This window comes from Chiloscyllium punctatum, chromosome 9, assembly GCF_047496795.1.
Source record: "Chiloscyllium punctatum isolate Juve2018m chromosome 9, sChiPun1.3, whole genome shotgun sequence".
NCBI classification, from domain to species: Eukaryota; Metazoa; Chordata; class Chondrichthyes; order Orectolobiformes; family Hemiscylliidae; genus Chiloscyllium; species Chiloscyllium punctatum.
In genome coordinates, this window is record NC_092747.1 from 38375608 (window position 1) to 38390587 (window position 14980).

A 14980-nucleotide genomic window follows, 5' to 3' on the forward strand; every position below is an offset into this window, starting at 1 on the left:
GGACACAGGGAGAATGTGCAAACTCCACACAGACAGTCGCCCGAGATTGGAATCGAACCCGGGTCCCTAGTGCTGTGAGGCAGCAGTGCTAACCACTGAGCCACCATGTCGCCCCTAATTTTGATGACTGGCTCCCCCTTCGAGTCTTCTGGGCAAGGTTTCCCACATGTTTCCAGTGCAGACTGACAGCTCGGGACGTCTGTTTTCTGACGGTCAATTTAAAGTGTGGCTTCTTTTCTTCATTGTTGGTGAGTTTGTGCAGCTGTTGCAACTGACCAGTCAGCAAGAGATGGTACTTGCATGGACACCCAGCAATTTAGGTGTGTTAGACGATGTCTTGCTGTACGAGGTGTCAACGGAAATCACAGCCTCTCAACTGAAGCATAGCATACTTGTGTGTATCAGACTAATTAAAATGAGCCCCGCTGTTCTGCATTAAAACACAAAGCCACATTATTGGAAGCTATAGACACTCATATTCAGAGTTGAATTGCATTGCAATGGAAATTGAATTTATGAAGATAACTTTTGACTATGCCATTGGAACACTGCCATACATTGATTAGAGGGCTAGAGAGATGAAGAGGTTTTTGGTCAAACCTCTTTGTAGTGTTGAAAGTATTAATAAGGCTTGAGAATATCAGTGTTCTTGGAATAGATTTCTGACCCATACTTAGGACAAGTCAATAATTTCTTTGTCATCAAATTCTAAATCAGAATTGTGTTTGCTGACTGATCGTTATCTCATCACCAGACTGCTACAAGTATAGATGTCAGAAGTCATATGACACCAGGTTATAGTCCAACAGGTTAATTTGAAATCATAAGCTTTCAGAGCACAGCCCCTTCGTCAGGTGAACGGACAGCTCTCCAAAAGCTTGTGATTTCAAATAAACCTGTTGGACTCTAACCTAGTGCTGTGTGACTGCTGACCTTGTCCACCCCAGAGCAACACTGGTATCTCCACCTCACAGATGTAGAGGACACAGATGCAAAACTGTTTACAGCCAATAAACTCACTGTCTTTCTTTTCCTTCTTGAAGAAGTAGTTTTGTGTTTTGGTAACTTCACCCATTCCTCTGTCTATGCCTCAGTCCTCACCTATTTTCCTGAATTAGGGTTTGATTGCAATGTACAGTGAGATTCTTGCTGCCAACTCAGAGCCTGACAACAGTCAAGAAACACCAACAGTGGAAGACCCGGTGAGAACTTAATGTGATCAAAGTGAAAGGCGTCTGTGGTGACACTTTCTGCATACAGATGTGCCCAGCTGAAGGATTAATCCAGGTTGTATCTCAGCATTGCTCTTTTGCTCTGTTAATACTCGTTCACATATTGCTTACCTGGATGTTGTCAGTATCCCTGTCTTGACTTGCTTTGCCTTGTCTTATGGTGCCATTTAGCACAGTCACCAAAAGAGACACCTTGCCAGGCTGGTCAGCAGTCCTCAGTCAAGGGGCAAACACCTTGCTGTCTAGCAGTGTCTACAACATTGTCACCATGTGCCAGCATATTAACATAAAAGGTTAGTGAAGGATAGAGTGGGGCTCATAAGGAATAAGCAAGGTAAGCTACTCACTGAAACAAAGTGTATGACAGAGGTATCTAAACAGTACTTTGTTTCTGTCTTTACCAAATTAGAAGGTGGTAACAATGGCCCAGTTGAAAATGTGGGTATATTCAAGAGATTTTTAATTAGTAAGGGAATCAAAGGTTATATGGGAAACAGGCAGGAAAGGGGCGTGAAGGATTATTATATCAGTAACGATCTCATTGAATGGCAGAGCAGACTTGTTGGGATCAATGACCTACCTGTGCACCTATGTCTTAAGGTCATATTCCATGAAGCAGCTTTTTGCTGCATTAATGTACTGTGCAGCCTCCTGCCCTAAGCCAAATATTTAATTCCTATTTTTACCCCTTTTTATAAGATTGACCCCATCCCTTTTGTGTTGATTCTTGTTGGGATTGGGTCTCACACACATCAGCTGTCCCGTGGTACCAATGAGTAATTTGATTTACGTGAGTTTATGGGCAGGCTGGTTCATTATGAAGGGGCTGAGAAATGAGGTTAGTTTGCTGATCTTTTAAGTTATGATGGATATTGTTTTAATCCTTCATGCAGTTTGTAGCAACTCAAAAAGGAGAAAATGTCCAATGATTTTCACATGGGCACTTATGAGCTGCCTCTTGAACATTTTTAATATGAATGTGATTAACTCCAAAACTATAATAATTAATTACCCAGTTAAATGGAATAACTTTGAAATCCCTAATCAGCAAATATGTACATCCTTTCAAAGTAATTAATGGAAGCAAATAGAAACAGTCCTACAAAGCATCATTAGGAAAGTTTAATATGTTGAAAACCATTTCACTTGCAACCAAGTACATTAAAATTTGCATTAAATACAATTTCATGGGTGAGGGAAATTTCATCAGGAAAGCAGATACCGATGTTGGGGTCTTAAGTGCATTGCATTAAGGATATGCTGTGATAATGGATCTAAAGTGTTTGCTTTCAGGGTGAACACTTGCACTTAATGCTCTATCACAGCGTTCGGCTTCACTTTATTTTCAAAGCGGTTCTGAAATGTAACCTCAGAACAATTCCTGACAAATCTACCGGTGTTAGTAATGTTTTCAAATTCCATGCAGAGGGGTGAAATTGAATGACACTTCCCCAGCATCATCAACACCAAATAGGCTCAAAAATCAGACTGTTCAATTAACTCATGTCCATTTCTTGTAATGCAAGAGCAAGTCAGGATTGAGCTGCTGCCGTTTTAACTGACTGCTGCATGAGTCGAAGAGTGTGGTGCTGAAAAACCATGGCTAGTCAGGCAGCATCCAAGGAGCAGGAGAATTGACATTTTGAGCATAAGCTCTTCATCAGGCTTATGCTCAAAACATTGACTTTCCTGTTCCTCGGTTGCTGCCTGACCGTCTGTGCTTTTCCAGCACCACATTCTTCAACTCTGATCTCCAGCATCTGCAGTGCTCACTTCCTCCCTGACTACTGCATGAGCCAATGTTCTTTGTGTTACTCACTGGCTCCATAAGAACATAGGCCATAAGAATATGTCAACCCCTTGAGCTTGTTTCACTGTTTTATGAGATAATGTTTCAGCTGACTTCACCTCATATCTCTTAATAACTTTGGATAACAAAGATCAATCATTCTCAGGTTTAAAATTTAATTATAAACGATAAGCCAGAGGGCAATAGAGTAAGTAGCACTATGCATTGATATAGAAGCATCTTGTTTTATGGAACAGTTGTGTAAGTCTCACCAAAATACCCCCACATAATGGGAGCAATATGCCTCTATGATCTCACCAAGCTTCAGGCAGTGTAGTGACAGAAAATGTTGGAACATTTGTTCATAAGCATCTAGCATCAACTACCATTTGTTGGAAGATAGTTCCAAACTTTCGAAAATATTTTGATGAACTCTTCCCTAATTTTATTCCTGAATGCTGTTTTTAGAATGTAAAATTTTTAGACTACAGCATGAAGTTTCCCATTTTTAGGCAAAGTTTTTTATTCTCCAATGGGATTCATGATGATCAATCCACCATGGGTCATGGACACATTTCTTGTTAAATCTTCCGTTTTTCATCAGCGTAATTATGTACCCAGCTTCCACTGTGCCTTGTCTGGTGGAATCATGTGACAGGACAGACAGAACAGTCTGCTGCTTCAGGGATATTGCCATGTTTACACTTTATCTTTAAACTGCAGCTCGACAGCTTGCAAGCCAGGAATTGCCCTTCACGTTGTGGTTCTGCACTGTTACCCACAAGGTAATAGCCCAGAATGATAAGTGAGTCATAGAGTCATAGAGATGTACAGCATGGAAACAGACCCTTCAGTCCAACCCGCCCATGCCAACCAAATATCCCAACCCAATGTAGTCCGAACCTACCAGCACCCGGCCCATATCTCCCCCAAACCCTTCCTATTCATATACCCATCCAAATGCCTCTTAAATATTGCAATTGTACCAGCCTCCACCACATCCTCTGGCGGCTCATTCCATACACGTACCACCATCTGTGTGAAAACGTTGCCCCTTAGGTCTCTTTTATATCTTTCCCCTCTCAACCTAAAACTATGCCCTCTAGTTCTGGACTCCCCCACCCCAGGGAAAAGACTTTGTCTATTTATCCTATCCATGCCCCTCATAATTTTGTAAACCTCCATAAGGTCACCCCTCAGCCTCCGACGCTCCAGGGAAAAGAGCCCCAGCCTGTTCAGCCTTTCCCTGTAGCTCAGATCCTCCAACCCTGGCAACATCCTTGTGAATCTTTTCTGAACCCTTTCAAGTTTCACAACATTTTTCCGATAGGAAGGAGGCCAGAATTGCATGCAGTATTCCAACAGTGGCCTAACCAATGTCCTGTACAGCCGCAACATGACCTCCCAACTCCTGTACTCTATACTCTGACCAATAAAGGAAAGCACACCAAACGCCTTCTTCACTATCCTATCTACCTGCAACTCCACTTTCAAGGAGCTATGAACCTGCTCTCCAAGGTCTCTTTGTTATGCAACACTCCCTCAGAACGTACCATTAAGTGTATAAGTCCTGCTAAGATTTGCTTTCCCAAAATGCGGCACCTCACATTTATCTGAATTAAACTCCATCTGCCATTTCTCAGCCCATTGGCCCATCTGGTACAGATCCTGTTGCAATCTGAGGTAACCCTCTACGCTGTCCACTACACCTCCAGTTTTGGTGTCATCTGCAAACTTACTAACTGTACCTCTTATGCTCGCATCCAAATCAATTATGTAAATGACAAAAAGTAGAGGACCCAGCACTGATCCATGTGGCACTCCACTGGTCACAGGCCTCCAGTCTGAAAAACAACCCTCCACCACCACCCTCTGTCTTCTACCTTTGAGCCAGTTCTTACCAAATGGCTAGTTCTCCCTGTATTCCATGAGATCTAACCTTGCTAATCAGTCTCCCATGGGGAACCTTGTCGGACGCCTTACTGAAGTCCATATAGATCACATCTACTGCTCTTCCTTCATCAATGCTCTTTGTTACTTCTTCAAAAACTCAATCAAGTTTGTGAGACATGATTTCCCACACACAAAGCCATGTTGACTATCCCGAATCAGTCCTTGCCTTTCCAAATACATGTAAATCCTGTTCCTCAGGATTTCCTCCAACAACTTTCCGACCACCAAGATCAGGCTCACCGGTCTATAGTTCCCTGGCTTGTCTTTACCACCCTTCTTAAACAGTGGCATCACGTTTGCCAACCTCCAGTCTTCCGGCACCTCACCTGTGACTATCGATGATACAAATATCTCAGCAAGAGGCTCAGCAATCACTTCTCTAGCTTCCCACAGGGTTCTCAGGGTTATCAGGTCCTGGGGATTTATCCACTTTTAACTGTTTCAAGACATCCAGCACTTCCTCCTCTGTAATCTGGACATTTTGCAAGATGTCACCATCTATTTCCTTATAGTCTATATCTTCCATATCCTTTTCCACAGTAAATACTGATGCAAATTATTCATTTAGTATCTCCCCCAGTTTCTGTGGCTCCACACAAAGGTCATCTTGCTGATCTTTGAGGGGCCCTATTCTCTCCCTAGTTACCCTTTTGTCCTTAATATATTTGTAAAAACCCTTTGGATTCTCCTTAATTCTATTTGCCAAAGCTATCTCATGTCCCCGTTTTGCCATCCTGATTTCCCTCTAAAGTATACTCCTACTTTCTTTATACTCTTCTATGGATTAACTTGATCTATCCTATCTGTACCTGACATATGCTTCCTTCTTTTTCTTAACCAAACCCTCTATTTCTTTAGTCATCCAGCATTCCCTATACCTACCAGCCTTCCCTTTCACCCTGACAGGAATATACTTTCTCTGAATTCTTGTTATCTCATTTCTGAAGGCTTCCCATTTTCCAGCCGTCCCTTTACCTACGAACATTTGCCTCCAATCAGCTTTCGAAAGTTCTTGCCTAATACCGTCAAAATTGGTCTTTCTCCAATTTAGAACTTCAACTTTTAGATCTGTTCTATCCTTTTCCATCACTATTTTAAAACAAATAGAATCATGGTCGCTGGCCCCAAAGTGCTCCCCCACTGACACCTCAGTCACCTGCCCTGCCTTATTTCCCAAGAGTAGGTCAGGTTTTGCACCTTCTCTAGTTGATACATCCACATACTGAATCAGAAAATTGTCTTGTACACACTTAACAAATTCCTCTCCATCTAAACCTTTAACACTACAGCAATCCCAGTCTATGTTTGGAAAGTTAAAATCCCCGATCATTACCACCCTATTATTCTTACAGATAGCTGAGATCTCCTGACAAGTTTGTTTCTCAATTTCCCTCTGACTATTGGGGGGTCTATAATACAATCCCAATAATGTGATCATCCCTTTCTTATTTCTCAGTTCCACCTAAATAATTTCCCTGGATATATTTCCGGAAATATCTTCCCTCAGCACAGCTGTAATGCTGTCCCTTATCAAAAATGCCACTCCCCCTCCTCTCTTGCCTCCCTTTCTATCCTTCCTGTAGCATTGTATCCTGGAACATTAATCTGCCAGTCCTGCCCATCCTTGAGCCATGCTTCTGTAATTGCTATGATACCCCAGTCCCATGTTCCTAACCATGTCCTGAGTTCATCTGCCTTCCCTGTTAGGCCCTTTGCATTGAAATAAATGCAGTTTAATTTATTAGTCCTACTTTGTCCCTGGCTGCCCTGACTGTTTGACTCACTTCTGTTCTCAGCTGTACCCGTCTCAGATCGATCTCTTTCCTTAATATCTCCCTGGGTCCCACCGCCCCACCTTACTAGTTTAAATACTCCCAAGCTGTTCTAGCAAATTTCCCTGCCAGTATAATAGTCCCCTTCCAATTTAGGTGCAATCTGTCCTTCTTGTATTGGTCACTTCTACCCCAAAAGAGATTCCAATGATCCAAAAATGTGAATCCTTCTCCCATACACCAGCTCCTCAGCCACGAATTCATCTGCTCTATCCTCCTATTCCTGCCCTCACTAGCTCATAGCACTGGGAGTAATTGAGATATTACTACCCTTGAGGACCTCCTTTTTAAATTTCTGCCTAACTCTCTGTAATCTCCCTTCAGAATCTCAACCTTTTCCCTTCCTATATCATTGGTTCCAATTTGGACAATGACCCTTCTCCCACGTGAGAACATTCTGCACCTTCTCTGAGACATCCTTGATCCTGGCACCAGGGAAACTACACACCATTCTGCTTTTTCTCTGCTGGCCATAGAAATGTCTGTCTGTACCTCTGACTACAGAATCCTCTAACACAATTGATCTCTTGGAAGCCGACGTACCCCTCGTTGCATCAGAGCCAGTCTCAATACCAGAAACTTGGCTGTTCGTGCTACGTTCCCCTGAGAATCCATCACCCCCTACATTTTCCAAAATAGCATACCTGTTTGAAATGGGTATATCCACAAAAGACTCCTGCCCTAGGTGCCTACCTCTCTCACCCTTCCTGGAGGTAACCCATCTATGTAACTGTATCTGAGACTCCCCCCCACTTCCTATAACTGCCATCCATCACATACTGTTGCAGTTGCAATTTCCTCATCGCTTCTATCTGTCTCTCCTACTGATCCACTCGATCTGATAAGATTCGCATCCAACAGCATTTATCGCAGATATAATCCGCAATAACCCTTAAACTTTCTTTAAACTCCCACATCTGACAAGAAGTACATATCACTGCAAAGGCCATTTTTGCTCCTTCATAATCTACAGACCCAGAAAATTTTCTCTACAAACACTGCTCCAGGTTAAATTAATAGCTTTGGCTTATATTTTAAATTTAATCAAGAGACTTATCTCCAAAAACATATAATCAAAAAAGAATCCACTACACTCTCTACTGCAGCCTTTCTCTTGGACAGACTTAAAACAACAATTAACTTATCTGATTCTGTGATGTGAACTTTGCCCAACAGTTCCTCCAAGATTAGTTGTGAATTTCACTGTTTGTTAATTTTCCCAGATGCACTCCGATGTCCAGTGATACACAAATTCAAACAGCAAAGGCAGTAGCTGTGCAGGTTCTCTCTCTCTCTCTCTCCTGCACTGTCCTCACCATGTGCTTCCTTTGTCTGCTCTTCTCCCTTTTAAACTGCTGTTGTTTTGACTTTGTTTTTCCTAAGTTCCAAAACAATGCAACAGCATATAAAACAGTAATTGTTGCTCCTGGAATTCAAGGAAATCACCTCCAACGCCTAAAATACCTTAAAAAAAAGGAGCAGCTCTTTCAGCCAGAAATTTTTCCCCTCCTCCATCTTGGATTACCCAGAATCCTCCCTCTGTTGGTGACAGGAACCTTGAAATGTTCGTGGATGGAATGGTGAGAGGAGGGCACAGTTATATCCTGCTGACTGGCAAAAGAGGCCTCACCACTGACTGAGCCAGCATAGCCCAAGATAGCAACCTAAGTCAGTGCAGTGTGCAGGCGTGATGTTTTGCAAAACAGTGCACAAAAAAAGTCAATGATCTTTTGTGCTCTGTAAGAGTAAGTGCACCTTTCTGACCCATGCCCGGCACCATCTAGAAGGGTGAGGGCAGGAGATTCTTGGGAAGACCACCATCTGCAAGTTCCCCTCCAAGCCGTGCAACATCCTGACTTGGAAGTATATCGCTGTTGCTTCACCATTACTGCGTCAAAACCCTGGAACACCCTCTCTAATGGCATTGTAATGTACCTGCAGAAAATGGACTGCAGCAGTTCAAAAAGGCATCTGCTCATCACCTTTGCAAAGGCAACTAGGGATGGGCAATAAATGCTGTCCCAGCCAGTGACACCTGCATCCTGGGAATAGATGACTGCCTACCTCTTCTTTAAAAGCCAGTGCCTTTTTAAGTGTAGGAATATGGTGGCTGGAATATGCACAATGTCAGAATATCTCTTGTAAAAGGATGAAAAGAAAATGCTGAACATGCTGGAGAATGTGCATCAAGGTTTCCTGAGAATGCTTGGAGGTCTTGGTGGAGGAGGTGGAATAGAGGAGAAAGGGCATGTGCCTGCAGGGCAGGAGGATCCCCAGGAACATGTTCTGAAAACAGCATGTAGAAATAGCTGTGGCAATCATCTCAGGAATGCTTGTTCTTTAAACATGGTTGCAGTGCAGAAAGAAATGTAGTGATCAAATAGCAATTGCAATACCTCCATTGGTTCCTGACTGAACAACACCTCTATTGTAAATTTTTTATCCTTGTTTTTAAGTCTCTGCCTGAACCCACTTCTTTCTATCTCTACATGACCCTCCAACTGCGCAAAGATATTACCATATTCTGAATCTGGCCTCTTGTACACAACCCAATTTTAATCACTTCACTGTTGGTTGCCATCCCTACAGCTTTTTGTGCCAACAGCTCTGGAATTCTCTGCCTACTCTTCACTGTCTCTCGTATCTCCTTTAAAAGGCTTGTTATGGACCAGGCCAACCCCCTCAAAACATTTCAAGAAGGATAGCCTAGACCCGAAATTTGCTAGTTGTTTTAAGCAGTGAATATTCCTATAGAGAACCAGCTGGTCAAACCACTTTGTTTTAAACAAATCAGAATTTATTTATAAGATTACTGAATGAAAAGCAAAGAACTGAAAACAGAATACTGAATAACGTATCCTTTCCGAAAACCCAACAGACTATGCCGACTTAATAATGCTGTTCCAAAATACTTACAATAATCCCCATAAACACCCCTTGTCACAAAAGGTAAAATCAAACACAAGTTCCTACAGGAATAAAGTCAGAGAGAGAGGACCAGCCTGAGCTTGCTTCCAGCAGCTTTTCTTCACTATTACTGCTAAAACCAAACCAAACCAGAGAATAGCTGAGCAGGGTGAACTGGCCACTCCCCTGTCATTATACACGTGTTTTTTTAACTTGAAAGCTTTCTGCCTGAGGCAGTATCTGTTACTTATTATCAAATTGGCCCTAAAACCCATCAAAAGTCAAACCCTTTGGAACTTGTGTTGTTTACAACCCCTCTGAAAAAAACCAAGGACAGCATAACTTTGTTAAAGGAGCAGCTTTGTCACAGATTCCTTAAACTCATATCTTTGACAAGGCATTTGCTCAGCTTCAGACTGCAAATATACAAAATTCTCATCCAACTGGATCATTCAGCCACCCCAAGCCTGCGCCACTTTTGATTTGGTTTGATTTGATGTATTATAGTCACATGTACCTAGGTACAGTGAAAAGTTTTGGTTTGCGTCCAGTACAGGCAGACCATATCATACAACATTCATAGGGTGACTGAACAGAGTGAGGAATATAAAGTTATGGCTGCAGAGAAAGTGCACAAAAATCAAGACCCACATTAGATTTGAAATTTGAGAGGCTGATTCAGAAGTCTAATAACGGGGGAGAAGAAGCTATTCCTGAATGTGTTGTTTTGTGTGTTTAAGCTTTTGCACCTTCTACCTGACAGAAGAGGTTGGAAGAGATCATAACTAGTGTGGGAGGGGTCTTCGGTGGCATTGGTTGCCTTTCTGGGGCAACGAGGTGTGTAGATGGAGTCAATAGATGGAAGGTTGGTTTGTGTGATGGACTGGGCTGTGTTCACAATTTTGTGCAGTCTTCTAACAGTCCTGGGCAGAGCAGTTGGTGTACCAAGCCATGATGCAACCAGACAGCATGCTTTCTATGGTGCGCCTGTAAAGGTTGGTGAGGGTCCTTATGGACATGCTGAGTTTCCTTAGCCTCCTGAGGAAGGAGAGGTATCAAGGTCGGTGGTCCAGGACAGATTGTTTGTGATCATCACTCCATGAACTTGACATTCTTGACCACTTCAACCTCAGCTCCTATGACATACACAGGGGCATGCCCTCCTCCTTGCTTCCCGAAGTCGATAATCAGCTCTTTTGTTTTGCTGGCATTGAAGGAGAGATTGTTATCTTTGCATCATGTAACCAAGCATTCTATCTTCTTCCTGTATTTGGTCTCATCATTGTTTGATATCCGTCCGACAACGATGGTGTCATCAGTGAACTTGTAGATGGAGTTTGGGCAAAATTTGGCCGCTCAGCCATGAGTATACAGTAGGGGGCAGAGTATGTATCCTTGCAGGGCACCAGTGTTGAGGATTGTCGTGGAGGAGGTGATGTTGTCTATCTTCACTGTTTGTGGTTTGTGGGTCAGAAAGCTGAGGATCCAGTTGCAGAGGGTGGAGCAGAGACCTAGTCTCAGAGTATGGAGATTAGTCTGGGTGGGATTGTAGTGTTGAAGCAGGAGCTGTAGTCATTAAATAGAAGCCTGCCATAGGTATCCTTATTATCCAGATGTTCCAGGATGAGCGTAAGGTTGGGGAAATGGTGTCTGCCGTGGATCTGATGTGCCGATAGCAAATTGCAAGGGATCGAGGCAGGCTGGGAGGTGAGAATTAATGTGAGCAATGACTAACCTCCTGAAGCACTGCATAATTATGGAGGTCAGATTCACGGGCAGTAGTCCTTGAGAAAAGTTGCATATGCTTTCTTTGGCACCAGGATGACGGTGGTTTTCTTGAAGCAGCTGGGGACTTCAGATTGTAACAAGGCTACTCATTACAATCATTACTGATGTATTTGTGTTTCAAATTCCACATTTCTATCTACCCCAATAACTGGTGAACCCTACGAATATATTGATCTCTTTCTTAAAAATGTTCAATGACCAGCCCCCACTACTTTCCTAGGCAGAGAACTCCAAAGTCACATAATTCTCTAAGAGAAACAAATTTTCCCCATTTCTGTCCTGAAAGGGCAGCCCCTCATTATAAAGCAGTCCTTCCTAGTTCTAGGTGCACTTTGTCAAGCCCAATCACAATCCTATACAGTTCAATCACATATCACTTTGCTAAACTCTAGTAGCCGACTTCTCCACCTCCTGATGCCACCACGGCTTGCTGCATTCTTCCAGCCTCCTGCTGGTCTACTTTGGATTCCAGCAGCTTCAGTTTTATTGTCTCAAACTCCAGTGGGAATGGGCTCAGCCTATCCAATCCTATAAAGCAACCTGCTGGTTCCAGGTAGTAATCAGGTAAACCTCTTCTGAACTGCCTCCAATGCACTCCCTTCCTTCCCTAGGCGGCACATGTTATTCAAGATATTGTCTTATCAACGTCCTATATAACTGAAAAACATCTCCTTATGTTACTTGTGTCAAAGATAATTTTATTAAACCCCTGATAACATTTGTGAGTAAATTTATGAGTAATACTTTTAACTTTAGAGTAGTTAAAAAGGAAAATAATGCTACAAATGGAAAACTGCTAATGTTGGTTGAATTTACTGTGATGTTAAATAAGATATGCAGGAAAAATATCAAAGGATTCTCAGTCCAGTAAAAACTTAAAGGAGTACATTTCTTTGGCCATTTTTGTTCTCCAGGATCATAAACAAGGTTTCTACTCAACAGTGATTTGTGCTGTACTTGTCCATGTGTATGGCTACATAAAATGACTATTTTGGTCGCTTACAATAGCAAAGAATTCTCATTTTGACCCTGATTCATATGTCATTCCTTGATTTGGTTACATAAACTACACTTTGTCCTCACAAGAAAGTGTATTTTTTTCCACCAAAAAGCCATTCATATGAGCATACTTACAAAAAAAAACAAATCAGGAACAGGAGGTCTTTTATTCCTTCTAGCCTGATCCACCATTTAATGTGATCTTCACTTTCCTCTCTATCCCACAACACAAACACATGAATTGAGAGCAGGAGTGGCTTACTCACTTTAACGGATGGCATTTGAATTCTTTTGTTCAGATAAATTACACAATTTAGAATCTGATAGGAACAGCTCACAGGGAAAACCAATTTACAAACGTGGCAAGATTATAGTGTGGCAGTTCTGCCCAAATTTAACACAAAAACTTGGTATGAGATTTTCATTCAGTTTCCCACCCTGGTCAGTCACCAGCAACTGGCATGAGGACAGCCTTCAAATCAGCTTAGAGCAGAGGACACCAAACAATAGAGGCTAATGAGAGGTCACAATGGGCCAAAGGGAGTCAAATGGTTTGCTCGAGGAGCTGGAGCGAGCACTCCTGTTCCCCCAGACCCATGAAAAATGTTGTAAAGATCATTAATTCACAGCTCCCTTTTACTGTCTAGTTTTCCTAACCCTGTGAAACTTTTTTACTGATGATTAATTGGGATTGGGCATTGTGAGCTGGGCCAGCATTTATTGCACATCCTTTTTGCCACTGAGAATGTGGTAGTGAGCTGTCTTCTTGAATTGCAGCAGCCCATGTTGTGCAGGCTGACCCACAACGCTATTAGAAAGTTGCAACAAGCAACTAAAGGCAGTTGAGCCGAGGAAATTTCCTTGAGGAAATCTTGCAATGATGTCCAGGAGCTAAGATGATTGATGTTCTTCTTCTTTGCCAAGAATAACTCCATCTGGTAGAGAGATATCCCCCCTATTCCCATTGACTCCAGTTTCGCTGGGTCTATGATGATATGCGATCAAATGTTATCTCAATATCAAGGGCAGTCATTATTATCTCACCTCTGGAGTTGAGTGTTTTTGTCCATGTTTGGATTAAGGTGATAATGCGGCCAGGAGCTATGTGGCTTTGTTGGAACCCAAACTGAGAATCAATGGGTGGGTTGATAGCATTGCTTGATAGCACTATCAATGACATTATCCATCACTTTGCTTGTGCTGCAACTAGTTAGGTTGGATATGGCTTGACCTACTAATCCAAAGACCTAGGCAATGTTCTGGCAACTTGAATTCAAATCCAGTCATGTCGATGGTAGAACTTACATTCAATGACAATCTGGAATTAAGAGTCTAATGATGACCATGAAACTGTTGTTGATCATCAGGAAAAACCCATCTGTTCATTATTATCCTTCAGAGATGGCAACTGCCAACCTTTACCTGGTGTGGCCTACATGTGACTCCAGACTCAGAGCAATGTGGATGATTTGTAACTGCCCTCTGACCAATTAAGGATGGGGAATAAGACTAGCCTAACCAGTGATGCTCACATGTGTCTCTTTTCCACAATGGTGGGTAGATGCCTGCATTGCAGCTGTACTGGTATCAATTGGCAAGATGTACAGCTGATTCTGCCACACGGTTCTTCAGGACTATCACCAAGATGTTGTTATGGCCCCTAATCTTTTCAGTGCCCATTGTCTTTAGCTGCTTCTCAATATCATATGGAGTGAAGTGAATTGGCTGAACCCGAGCATTCTGAATGCTGGGAACCTCAGAAAGAAGTCAAGATAGATCATCAACTTGGTTATCCTGGCTGAGGAGGAATTCAAAAGCTTCAGCTTTGTATTTGACACTGATATCCTGACCTCCTGCATATTTGAAGATGGGAATATTTATGCAGCGCCCACCTCCTGTTCGTTGTTTAATCGTCCACCACCATTCACAACTGGATATGATAGGATTGAAGATCTGATTCATTGGTTATTTCCCAGCTCTGACTATTACAGGCTGTTCTACTATTATAGCAAGCAGGTAGTCTAGTGTAACTGAGTTAGCAATGATAACATCAAAATCAAACTCCCTGTCTAATGGTTTGAGATTGATTTAGATATGCTCATGACGTATCCCATCTCTCCAAGACAGAACATTCACACCATTCGCTTCCTCCAAACACATAAATGTCAGAAGCACATTGAGGTCATGTTTCAGGTTCTTTAGAGTTAATTCTCTCTGATCTCCTCCCATCCATCATGAACAATGAGCTAGGCCTGTTACATTATCTGATATGAATAATGTTATACTGCTTTGAGCACAACTTTGAGGGAAAGTAAAATATTCATGAACATCAGAAGAAACAGGATGAATGATGAGGAATATATTAGAGACAATAGCTGAAGAAAGAACTGGGAGACTATGTAAAAATCAGTGATTTGTGAGACCGTCTACCTTTGAAATCCAACTAAAATACTACAAATGCTTAACGGTTTAAAGGAACA

The 14980-nt window shown here is 42.2% G+C and overlaps 1 protein-coding gene across 6 annotated transcripts in view; it reads left to right on the forward strand.

Annotated features, from left to right (window-relative positions):
* The window catches only part of LOC140481305 (protocadherin Fat 4-like), a 158476-nt gene that overhangs the window by 49823 nt on the left and 93673 nt on the right, over positions 1–14980 (forward strand). The gene's annotated exons all lie outside the window — the stretch shown is intronic.